Below are 12,407 nucleotides of genomic sequence, written 5' to 3'. Positions count from 1 at the left end.
TAAGCTGACGCTATCATCTCGCAGTATATTTCCTATACCCTGTAATGGCTCTTTATTTACGTGACCATTATGCCACTCCAAGCCCAGTTCTCGATACCAGTAACATGGTACTACTTTTCTGCGAAGTAACAGAAATATTTTTGTGACAATATTCACATTTGGTTTTATTAATGTGTAGGTACTCCGATGAATCGATATGTTACAGTGATATGGTTCTTGTATGTATTCATTTCTGTGAGACTGTCATAATCTTTGACTTACTTGTAACCGTTTTGGCGCGAATGCGCACACAGCAGTCTTTGTTTCACTTTGCAGAAGTTAAGTTGTTATTTCGCTTTGTAAAAGAACACTCAAGTCTTGTGTTTGGTTAAAGTGGAAATTAAATATATGAAGATTGATACAAAATTGTTTTCTTGATGATGTGACAATTAAGAAGAAGTATATGTGAATTTACAAGAAAGTTAATAAAAATGTGGATCGCGAACACCAAGTCAAAAATTTTTTCAACCATACCATTGTTCTGATCTGGAATTGTTTAATCATTAAGAATTTTCTGAAAAATGCATTCGTTACGTCTTCAAATATTGCTAAAATACAGATCTGGACCTTCTTAACAGTCAAAGTGGAATCACCCTAGAATCAACAACATGAGCCATAACAACTTCGACGAAATCTACGTGGGAATCCATTCAAGATAAGTGCCAAAATTAATGACTTTTTTATAGTGATTTCATTATTTCCATTCTGACGATACCTTCCACAGTCAATAACTTTGCTGTTGCCCGATAAAGCGAACATATGCTGCGTGAGCAACATTATTAATCTGTTTTCTAACCTACTTTGCAAGTGGTGCTATAGTTAGAACCCTCATTGTTCATTAGGACTACGGTGATGACCATTAACTTTAACCATTAACCTTCACGGTAAATGATAACAGCCAAACAGTTGCAGAATAAAGATTTATAGAAATCGTTGACCACGGTTTCGGTATATCGAAATATACCTACATCAGAAGCCAAAATAATCCTGACACCTTCACTAGCAAAAAACTTTGCAACATCATGCGCATCGAAATTTTAAAAGTTGTGCTAATTTAAACCCCGTGTCATAATCAATAGTTCTCTGTGCAGGAACAACCTTACATATAGGCATAGCATCTTCCAGCTTAAGAAGTTTAAAATCGCGCCTAAGCTGAATTTCACTCCTACGATGCTGTAACCACACATTAGCACCATGACAAATACTATCCACATGAAAGTTAAAACAATTTTTAAAACTACTAGTTTTCAAGAGATATGTTTAAAATTTTGAAATATTTACCTGCCCAGCTTTCAAAGTCTGTTTCGAAATGGATGGACATCACATTTAAAATCCTGAAGACAAGTATGAGTATTGACTTCACTAAACTGTGTGATGGACGCCGTTTGGCACCGAATTACGTGAAGGCATTTATCAACGCTATTTACAATTTGTACAGAAACCAGATGGCAGTTGTAAGGGTCGAGGGACATGAAAGGGAAGCAGTGGTTGGAAAGGGAGTGAGACAGGGTTGTAGCCTCTCCCCAATGTTATTCAATCTCTATATTGAGCAAGCAGTGAAGGAAACAAAAGAAAAATTCGGAGTAGGTATTAAACTCCATGGAGAAGAAATAAAAACTTTGAGGTTCGCCGATGACATAGGAATTCTGTCAGACAGCAAAGGACTTGGAAGAGCAGTTGAACGGAATGGATAGCGTCTTGAAAGGAGGATATAAGATGAACATCAACAAAAGCAAAACGAGGATAATGGAACGTAGTCGAATTAAGTCGGGTGATGCTCAGGGAATTAGATTAGGAAATGAGACACTTAAAGTAGTAAAGGAGTTTTGCTATTTGGGGAGCAAAATAACTAACGATAGTCGAAGTAGAGAGGATATAAAATGTAGACTAGCAATGGCAAGGAAAGCGTTTCTGAAGAAGAGAAATTTGTTAACATCGAGTATAGATTTAAGTGTCAGGAAGTCGTTTCTGAAAGTATTTGTATGGAGTGTAGCCATGTATGGAAGTAAAACGTGGACGATAAATAGTTTGGACAAGAAGAGAATAGAAGCTTTCGAAATGAGGTGCTACAGAAGAATGCTGAAGATTAGATGGATAGATCACATAACGAATGAGGAGGTACTGAATAGGATTGGGGAGAAGAGAAGTCTGTGGACCAACTTGACTAGAAGAAGGGATCAGTTGCTAGGACATGTTCTGAAGCATCAAGGGATCGCCAATTTAGTATTGGAGGGCAGCGTGGAGGGTAAAAATCGTAGAGGGAGACCAAGAGATGAATACACTAAGCAGATTCAGAAGAATGTAGGTTTCAATAGTTACTGGGAGATGAAGAAGCTTGCACAGGATAGAGTAGCATGGAGAGCTGCATCAAACCAGTCTCAGTACTGAAGACCACAACAACAACAACAAATAGCAAATGGTTCTGATCACTATGGGACTTGACATCTCAGGTCATGTCCCCTAGAACTTAGAACTACTTAAACCTAACTAACCTAAGGACATCACACACATCCATGCCCGAGGCAGGATTCGAACCTGTGACCGTAGCAGCAGCGTGGTTCCGGACTGAAGCGCCTAAAACCGCTCGGCCACCAGTGGCCGGCCAACAACAACATCTATCAATGTGAGACAGTGCAACAAAGTTCCGTCTACTAAAGCAAAATTGGTACAACAAATTACGAGTGACAGAATCAGAAGAAAAATAAACTACATGAAGAAGCTTGCTTTATGTATCTCTTGATAACTAGAACTTTTAAAGATTGTTTTAACTTTCATGGGGATAGTATTTTGCATGATGTTAATGAGTGGTTGCAGAATCGTAGGAGTGAAATTAAGCTTAGGCACGATTTTAAACTTCTTAGGCTGGAAAATGCTATGCCTAAATCTAAAGTTTTTCCTGCACAAAGAACTGTCGATTAAGACAAAGGGTTTAAATTAGCGCAACCTTTAAAATTTTGATGCGCATTCTTTCATCTCATCATACAATATTTGAAACTGTTCATTATCTGTGGAGCTAGTAGGTTTATATTTAAACTTTATACTATCTTGGTTAGGAAATTGTTTTTTATAGTAGCTTATGTGACTTCCTGTTTTCTTATTCGTCTTTAGAGCTACTTCTCCAGTATCCCTACTTATTCTGACACAATAGTTAAGCATATGCTCAACCAATGATCGATTTGGTCAAAAGATATCAGAAGAAATGCATATTCGTTTCTCTCGTGGAACCTCTTTAGCGAAGGGTGACAACATGCACAGTATTGTATTGCTCTATCAATACATATTATTTAACGATATTACAATGCCCACACATATGATACTTCAAGTAATATAGATTCGTCGCTATGGATCTGTCCTCGTGGCTAAATGTAGGTAATTTTGAGCACTGAGCTCTTGGAGGACATGTATACCAACTTCTCATCTTGGACTTTCTCGTTTTATGGGCTATGTGTTCAGAATTTACAAAATCTCTCCATGTAACTTTAGGATTTCCTGTCTAGTCGACATGTACGTTGGTGGTTTCATGTGGAAAGTCGTGTACTCTAAATTTACTGCATTTGTTGATTTTGTAACGTGCAGAAATCACATAGGAAATGAGGTGACCATAAATATTTTTTTTATTAATATCAGGTGTATTGCGTACACTCCTTTGTTAAAAAGTACTTTCCTAGTAAATTCCACTTGCTAAATCAGAAACTGAAAACTTAGATTGTCTTTTTTAAAATTAGTACTGTGGTCTGGACACAATACGAGTACTTTGTTCGATGTTTCTCGTTAGGCATACACTAGTTTTGTAGTATTCTAACAAAGATTTTCATGTAACCTCTACTAACCATTACACTCACTTCATTTTGTAGCCCCACTTATTGCTGCTCCCAGCTATGTTTGTGACTCGTTATTCGCACCGCGGTCAGGGCTTCAGAATGTCACTGCGTCGTGGGGCTGCTGAGCGAGCACGCAGCATCTTAGGTGGCGGCACTTGGGACTTGCCCACTGAGCGTTTACGTAATTAGTTCCATAGCGGCGACTCGGTAATTACTTGGCTGCAGAAAGTGCCGCCGTAATGAGCCAAGAAAACGCAGGCGCAGCTAGGCGGGCGGCTACCAGCTCTGCGCCACTTCACCCAAATAACCTTCCTGAGTGTCTGCTACAGCACTTTGCTTATACCCTTTAACGTTTAATCTTCAAAAAATTTTCAGCTTAGAAGTTGCACGCCTGAATGATAGAATCAAGGATTGAAACTCACCAATAAAATTTTAGAGACTGTTTGGGGACTTTTCCTCGGTATTTTCGTATAAGGGACCAATGGTCCCTGATGACTCTTTGCAGAGCGATAATGCAATACTATGAATTATTGATATGTTACCACGGTTACATTTCTATCTATTAAAACATATCTACAATAATGGTAGGGTCTCTAACAATTTTACCAAAATGAACAACACGAAGCACAGAATAATTCAGCAACACTCAGCCAAAGCACGTACAATGTAAAATGGTTGTCAACGCTTAGGGAACATCTTGGCATAGCACTTTTGTGCGTCACACCGCATACTGTTGAGATGTGCATTGCTATGGAGATATTTTCCGTGTAATACACATAGAAAGGTAAACGAAGGCGGGATACCAAACGCAATGCAGCTACCCTATAATGAACCACCTGACACTATACTCCCTCACACTCAAACAACCGCTGAAAATCGCACAACACACGTCAGAGTATAGGTTTTACGTCCACTGTGCATTGATATTTTGTCCGCCTCCGTAGCTGATCGGTCAGCTGAGATGGCCACCACGTACGGGACCCAGGTTGTTATCCCAGCGCGGCCTAGGATTTTTCCTTGGTGAGAAGTCTGTTTACGGGTTGCAATCAGCCTCGTGATGCCATCCGAGGAGGTGCTTCACCAAATATTAGCGGGTCCACTATCTGGAAAGTCTGCAAAACAGCCAGGAGAAGCGGTGTGCTGACCACGTGTCCTCCATACAGCATCCACCTGACGCCGCAAGGCATTTACGACGTAGACAAGAAGCTGGTGTATACTAATATTTTCGCATCTCATTCTCGGACGGAGTGCGGGCAGAATAACTACTTACAGAGTTCGTTGTACAAAGTTCCATTATAGAGGGTGACTTTTTTCTTTCGTGTACAGACGCTAGGGATTGATCGATGAGAGGGTACGGAACAAAAAATGTCTAATGAATTTATGTCCAGAAACGCATAGTTTCCATGCTAGTGATCCTTTAGAAACATTTCTCCGTTCAATATATCCAGATACCATGCTTCTTCGAACCCTTGTGAACGATTAATGAAAGAAATTGGTAAACTGTGTAGAATATACTGCCATAAAAAACATATTGCTTGGGACACACACATACTCTCATTCCAGGATGTAATTAATTCCATACCAAATGAATCTACTATGCTATCTCCGTCTGTTATACAGAAAAATGTTGAACCACCTAACAAAATTAAAGAATTAGTAACCTTTCCTGCATCTCGTCGACTACGACACCATGAAATAATTGCCACTGCGCTGAACAACATCAAACGTGCCGCAGAGCGCCGGAGAAGACACCAAAAACAGGTTTGTACACGCCGTGACTTTCACATTGGACAGAAGATATTAATACGCACACATTATTTATCTAATAGAGGAAAAAGTAGATGTAGTAAATTTGAGCTTCTATATGCAGGTCCATATCGAATTCGCAGCATTCCTCACCCCAATGTAGTACACGTCGAAACTTTGAGAACCAGAAAAACCAAAGGGAATCACCACGTCTCCAACATCAAACCTTTTATTGAATGAACATACTTTATGATTTATCACACTGTAATGCCATTTCCTGATTTTTTATGACCACTTATGCAATTATATTCACATGAACATTTACTGATGATTATCGTATTTTTTCTTGGCAAGTGCCCGGCAAGGTAAGGTTAGCAGGTCGCTTTTCTTGTCTTTACACATCAGACCGTGCACATTTTTCCAAATAAAGTTACACATTTTATGACCACTTATGCAATTATATTCACATGAACACTTACTGATGATTATAGTATTTTTTCTTGGCAAGTGCCCGGCAAGGTAAGGTTAGCAGGTCGCTTTTCTTGTCGTTACAAATCAGACCGTGCACATTTTTCCAGATGAACTTACACATTTTATGACCACTGATGCAATTATATTTATGTGACTACTTACTGATAATTATCGTATTTTTTCTTGGCAAGTGCCCGGCAAGGTAAGGTTAGCAGGTCGCTTTTCTTGTCGTTACACAGCAGACCGTGCACCTTTCCCATTCTTCATGTATATATGATTGTTTTCCTGTTTTGTTTGTATGCACTATGAAATATTTAAGATATAACAAACACCAGTTGACTTTGACATTTTGCCTTATGTTATCTGAGCACTGTCTATGTTTTTTGACATATTACGTTTTCTGTCATGCTATGCTGTGTGCTCAATTATATCACTAGGAACCAGCTTTTATTTAATGGGTATATGATTTAAATGCAAGACATTAATCATTGTTCATCATTTTCAGAAAGAAATATCGACTAAAAGAAATAAATTAAACAGAAATGGGAATTTCACCTTAGGAATGAACGAAAGAAGATGCAATACCTCGTCACGAAGAGTAAATGGATCAGAATTAACAAGCATTAACAAGAATTTACTATACACATCGTGTAACTGGCAATGAGTGCCACGAATTCCTCAAATCAGTTGTTATACTAGTGTAATTCTCAATGATGACTGGCATAAGTCTTAATGTCCTTCACCTTCTGACATAATTACCAGAAATTACTGCGATATCCGTTTGTCCTGTCTATCTTCATGCTCATGAAGCACTATATTTGGTTTTTGCACTAATTCTACGTTGGTGTACCTTACAAGAACGAGGTGTTGACACGACATGCTGTCCACCACCTTGAGCGATGGTGATGTTATTATGGTCCCACTGTTTGGTGTACCTAATGTACTACCAAAATGATAACATGGAATATTAATACGACATTTCAGTGTCTTGGCTACACTGATTAATACTTCAGGGAAAAGAACTTCAGATTGTCTCACTTGGTGTTGTGCTTCTGTAGAAAGATATGGACTTTCAGTGCTGCTGCGTGCAACCTAATGTGCTACAACCATGATGCAATCCTTCCCTTTCCTATCCTAGTTCTTGTAAAACAGTAAAAAAAAAAGAACTACAGTGCGTGTGCACTTATGTCATTTGTTAATATGACGAGTCACAAACCATAGGCCAGCATTGCACGGAGCTGTGCCGAAAATTTTTAGGTAAGAGCAGATATATTCGCAGTTTTTTATTGAGGTAAGAATTTTTGATTTTTTTAGTCAGAGTACAGGGCCGTGACGCAGCGCTGCTGTCGTCATAGAATTTACCAGGTTATTGAAGTTTTTTATTATTTTGGTGTTTAGGAATTTTTCTGTTTCGAACTTAACATTAAATGAGAAAAGAATTTTGTGGGAACTTTAAATGTGAATGCATTTCTGCACAGAGATTATAAATGGGAGCCAATTTTGTTCAGAGGTTCCACTATTAAAAATTAATTTTTTATTATTATTTCCGTGGGGAGGTTACAATAGTTATGACTGACCTGGTTCACTACAAATAAAAACCAAGGGACAGCACTTCAAACTCTCAATATATCACCCAGCTATATTTATGAAATCAACCCTCGTAGCCACGTCATGCTATTACAACTTAAATGCAATAAATATGCAAATTAAACCAGCAGTTTCTGTAACAATGCAGATATGTTACGTATCCCTTAAATGTTGATCTCTGATGATGTCATCTGCACATTCCAGCAGACGCAGAAAGAGTGTGTTTGATCACTACCATTACAAACGAGTCGGTCCCGCCTTTCCTCCCCCCACCTCCCACACACACGCTTCGTAACTACACCCAACTACCAGCTATAGTGGGCACTAGTGCGCACCAGTGAACGCCAACACACGAAAATATCTGTCCACATGCTATCTTGCTGAAGGTGGAAACTAAGTTATCTCACTGGAGCCAAGTCACCTGAGGTGAATTAGTTGAAACTTTGCGAAATATTGTTTGCTGCAGTGTGTAATTTTAATGCTGAATTGTCAGGGAATTAAATTTCGCAGTTTCCAGAAAATATTATGAATCTGCCTCCCTTTCATATATTAATCCTCTTCATTAACGTATCAATGTAAATTTTTACTTTGTCAGAGCACCATTATATATATGAAGGCATTCTAGACAATGGATTGAGAGCAACAGGCATCCTAAATGAAATTTGATCTTTGGCGATTGGGTTGCCTACATGCAGGGTCAGGGTTAAATGCATCACCATGTCCCACCACTCTCCTAAGCCATGCCCCTCTCTTACACTACAGCCTTGACCCTTCCCTCTACATCTACATCTACATCTACATGACTACTCTGCAATTCACATTTAAGTGCTTGGCAGAGGGTTCGTCGAACCACAATCATACTATCTCTCTACCATTCCACTCCCGAACAGCGCGCGGAAAAAACGAACACCTAAATCTTTCTGTTCGAGCTCTGATTTCTCTTATTTTATTTTGATGATCATTCCTACTTATGTAGGTTGGGCTCAACAAAATATTTTCGCATTCGGAAGAGAAAGTTTGAAATTTCGTAAATAGATCTCGCCGCGACGAAAAACGTCTTTGCTGTAATGACTTCCATCCCAATTCGCGTATCATATCTGCCACACTCTTTCCCCTACTACGTGATAATACAAAACGAGCTACCCTTTTTTGCACCCTTTCGATGTCCTCCGTCAATCCCACCTAGTAAGGATCCCACACCGCGCAGCAATATTCTAACAGAGGACGAACGAGTGTAGTGTAAGCTGTCTCTTTAGTTGACTTGTTGCATCTTCTAAGTGTCCTGCCAATGAAACGCAACCTTTGGCTCACCTTCCCCACAATATTATCTATGTGGTCTTCCCAACTGAAGTAGTTCGTAATTTTAACACCCAGGTACTCAGTTGAATTGACAGTCTTGAGAATTGTACTATTTATAGAGTAATCGAATTCCAACGGATTCCTTTTGGAACTCATGTGGATCACCTCACACTTTTCGTTATTTAGCGTCCACTGCCACCTGCCACACCATACAGCAATCTTTCCTAAATCGCTTTGCAACTGATACTGGTCTTCGGATGACCTTACTAGACGGTAAATTACAGCATCATCTGCGAACAACCTAAGAGAACTGCTCAGATTGTCACCCAGGTCATTTATATAGAGCAGGAACAGCAGAGGTCCCAGGACGCTTCCCTGGGGAACACCTGATATCACTTCAGTTTTACTCGATGATTTGCCGTCTATTACTACGAATTGCGACCTTCCTGACAGGAAATCACGAATCCAGTCGCACAACTGAGACGATACTCCATAGGCCCGCAGCTTGATTACAAGTCGCTTGTGAGGAACGGTGTCAAAAGCTTTCCGGAAATCTAGAAATACGGAATCAACTTGAGATCCCCTGTCGATAGCGGCCACTGTTATCCTCAGTCCTTCTCTGACACTTTGTTTACCTGTTCTTGTACGTAGTGTAATTAGAGAGCTTCTAGGCCAGTTGTGTCTCATATACTTATCCCAAATACACCTCAGTTTTAAATTACCTCATGAGCTTCTACAATCATTTCTCAATTCTAAATTTTGTCGAGATGGTCTGTTATCATCCTATTGTCTACAGCACCTATTGTCTTCCTATTTACGTGTCTTTAGTATCCACCACTGTATCTATTTTAAGGGCGTTGTAATACTGCGGTTATTATTACACCCTCTCCTGTTACAGAACAGATTGTCCTGTCATGTGACGAGCCACTTGAAACAAATCTGCTTGGTTGTGTTAATGTTTTAAATCTCTTGACGAAACGAGTACTGCCTTGGCTACTTGCGCTATGACTTTTCTGCCCTATATGAAGATATGAAAAGTTAAAAACTGTCTTTCGCCTAATAACCTAAGTTAAATTTTTCAGCCGAACATCTTTTTGTTGTGATAGCACATCAGAGGCTGTAATGTACTACACCCAACATATTAATGAAACTTTATTGACCAGAGAATTGTCGTATTCCCTTGTAGTCTTCTGTCACAGGTGAACTGCTGCAGACCACTGCGACTACGTTGTAACGTAATACCGCACATAAAGCTCAACACACAGCAGACGGTCTTGAACTCTGTTTCTGTTTTCTCAGTTGAATGTGGGAGGATGTGCATGTCAGTCATTCCCTATATCACTGTTAGCTGTGGTGCATTATTGGAAGATTTTTCCTAGCTTCAGCCAAGGGTACTTTACTGATCTTCTCTTCAGTACTACTCTGTGTACACTTGGTATTAGTATGTTTGCTTCTAAAAGTCCTGTGTCCTTTATTGACATTCGTAACATGCTCTATATGTTACTTCAGTGAAGACAAATGTAATGTTGTGACTTATACCGTTTTAACCCTTATACGTCAAGATGGTCCAGACAGAAACCGGTCGATATCTTGGTTTAAAATAAAAGCATGTGACGGTCAAACATACATTTTATGTATTACGTGACGGCTGTTGTAGTCACCTTCCAAAAATGTTTGAAAGCGAAACACGATACTATATGAATGGTCAAGTGGACGCTGATCTGTGAGGTCACGCATAGAAGTTAGTTGGTTGATAAAACTCAGCTGTGTTTATAAATTCGCTGTTGATATGCCTCTTGCTCATCAACAACTGTATGTTCAGAGACAAATGAGCTATTTTGCTATATCATTCGTTTTCAGATATATAGCAAACAATAATTGTAAGAAGTTGATTCAAAAAATTTCATTTCAGGAGGTAAATTACCGAATGCAGATGATACGCTGAAGACCGTACCACGAATTACGCCACAGCAATGATGCGGTTAATATACAGATTACACAACTGAATATCTGTTACTTTTTTTGGAACCAAATGGAGATGGCTATAAACTTATGGTCACGTCTAGTGATAAGTGGTGAAGTGTGAACTGTAGTATTGTATCGACTAAAAGTCTAATAACTGCATTGTCGGGTTGACAGCAAAAAGCATGTTCTAATTAGAAAGTGAATGTCAGAATGATTGGCAATGAGTGTTAGAAGACAAACATGCCATTTTCTTGTTGAACACTTTAATAAACTGCTGTCTCTTTATTTGTTCAAAAGTTTGTAGAGTCTGAACGTTTATCTGACTCATATTGTACTGTGCCTACACTTCGCGTTTACAAGAAAGGACATGTAAATTGAGTATTGGCCTATGCTAATATTTCCAGAGCAATTATTGTATGAAGCTTTTCTTGAACAAAATAATTACACTTGAAATATGGTAAAGGGTCCCTGAAAATGTATTTATGATTTATTTGATACTTAATGTTTAAAAATATTATTCATCGACGACTCTTAAGACAAATGGAGTCATTTAATATAATTTGGGACATAAGGGTTGAAGTCTTTAAAATTCATGAGACATATGTTTGTGACACAACAGGACGTCGGGCAGATTTCCAAGTAGTAAACATAAACATCGTTCACGGAGGAGGCCTTGCGAGCGTTCTGAATGGACGCGGACCCCGTTCCACACTTCTCTTTTCCTTTTTCCTTTTTTTTAAGGTACGTGTTAATTTCTGCAAAAGTCAAATTGGTTAACTAATTTAGGACAGTGGAAATACGGCTGATGCATTTTAAATTATTTACAGTGTATGAGATGCATACTCTGTAGCTTAAGGAGTGATACACTATGTGATCAAAAGTATCCGGACACCTGGCTGAGAATGACTTACAAGTTCGTGGCGCTCTCGATCGGTAATGCTGAATTCAGTATGGTGTTGGCCCACTCTTGGCCTTGATGACAGCTTCAACTCTCGTAGGCATACGTCAATCAGATGCTGGAAGGTTTCTTGGGGAATGGCAGCCCATACTTCACGGATTGCTGCACTGAGGAGAGGTATCGATGTCGGTCGGTGAAGTCTGCCACGAAGTCGGCGTTCCAAAACATGCCAAAGGTGTTTTATAGGATTCAGGTCTGGACTCTGAGCAGGCCAGTCCATTACAGAGATGTTACTGTCGTGTAACTACTCTGCGACAGGCCGTGCATTATGAACAGGTGCTCGATCGTGTTGAAAGATGCAGTCGCCATCCCTGAATCGCTCTTTTACAGTGGAAATCAAGAAGGTGCTTAAAACATCAATGTAGACCTGTTCTGTGATAGTGCCACGTAAAGCAAAAAGGGGTGGAAGCCCCCTCCATGAAGAAATGGACCATACCATAACAACATCGCCTCCGAAATTTACTAGTGGCACTACACACGCTGGCATATGACGTCCACCGGGCATTCGCCATACCCACACC

Source organism: Schistocerca nitens, chromosome 6 (genome assembly GCF_023898315.1).
Source record: "Schistocerca nitens isolate TAMUIC-IGC-003100 chromosome 6, iqSchNite1.1, whole genome shotgun sequence".
In the NCBI taxonomy this organism is placed as follows: domain Eukaryota; kingdom Metazoa; phylum Arthropoda; class Insecta; order Orthoptera; family Acrididae; genus Schistocerca; species Schistocerca nitens.
This window is presented reverse-complemented; position numbering follows the sequence as displayed.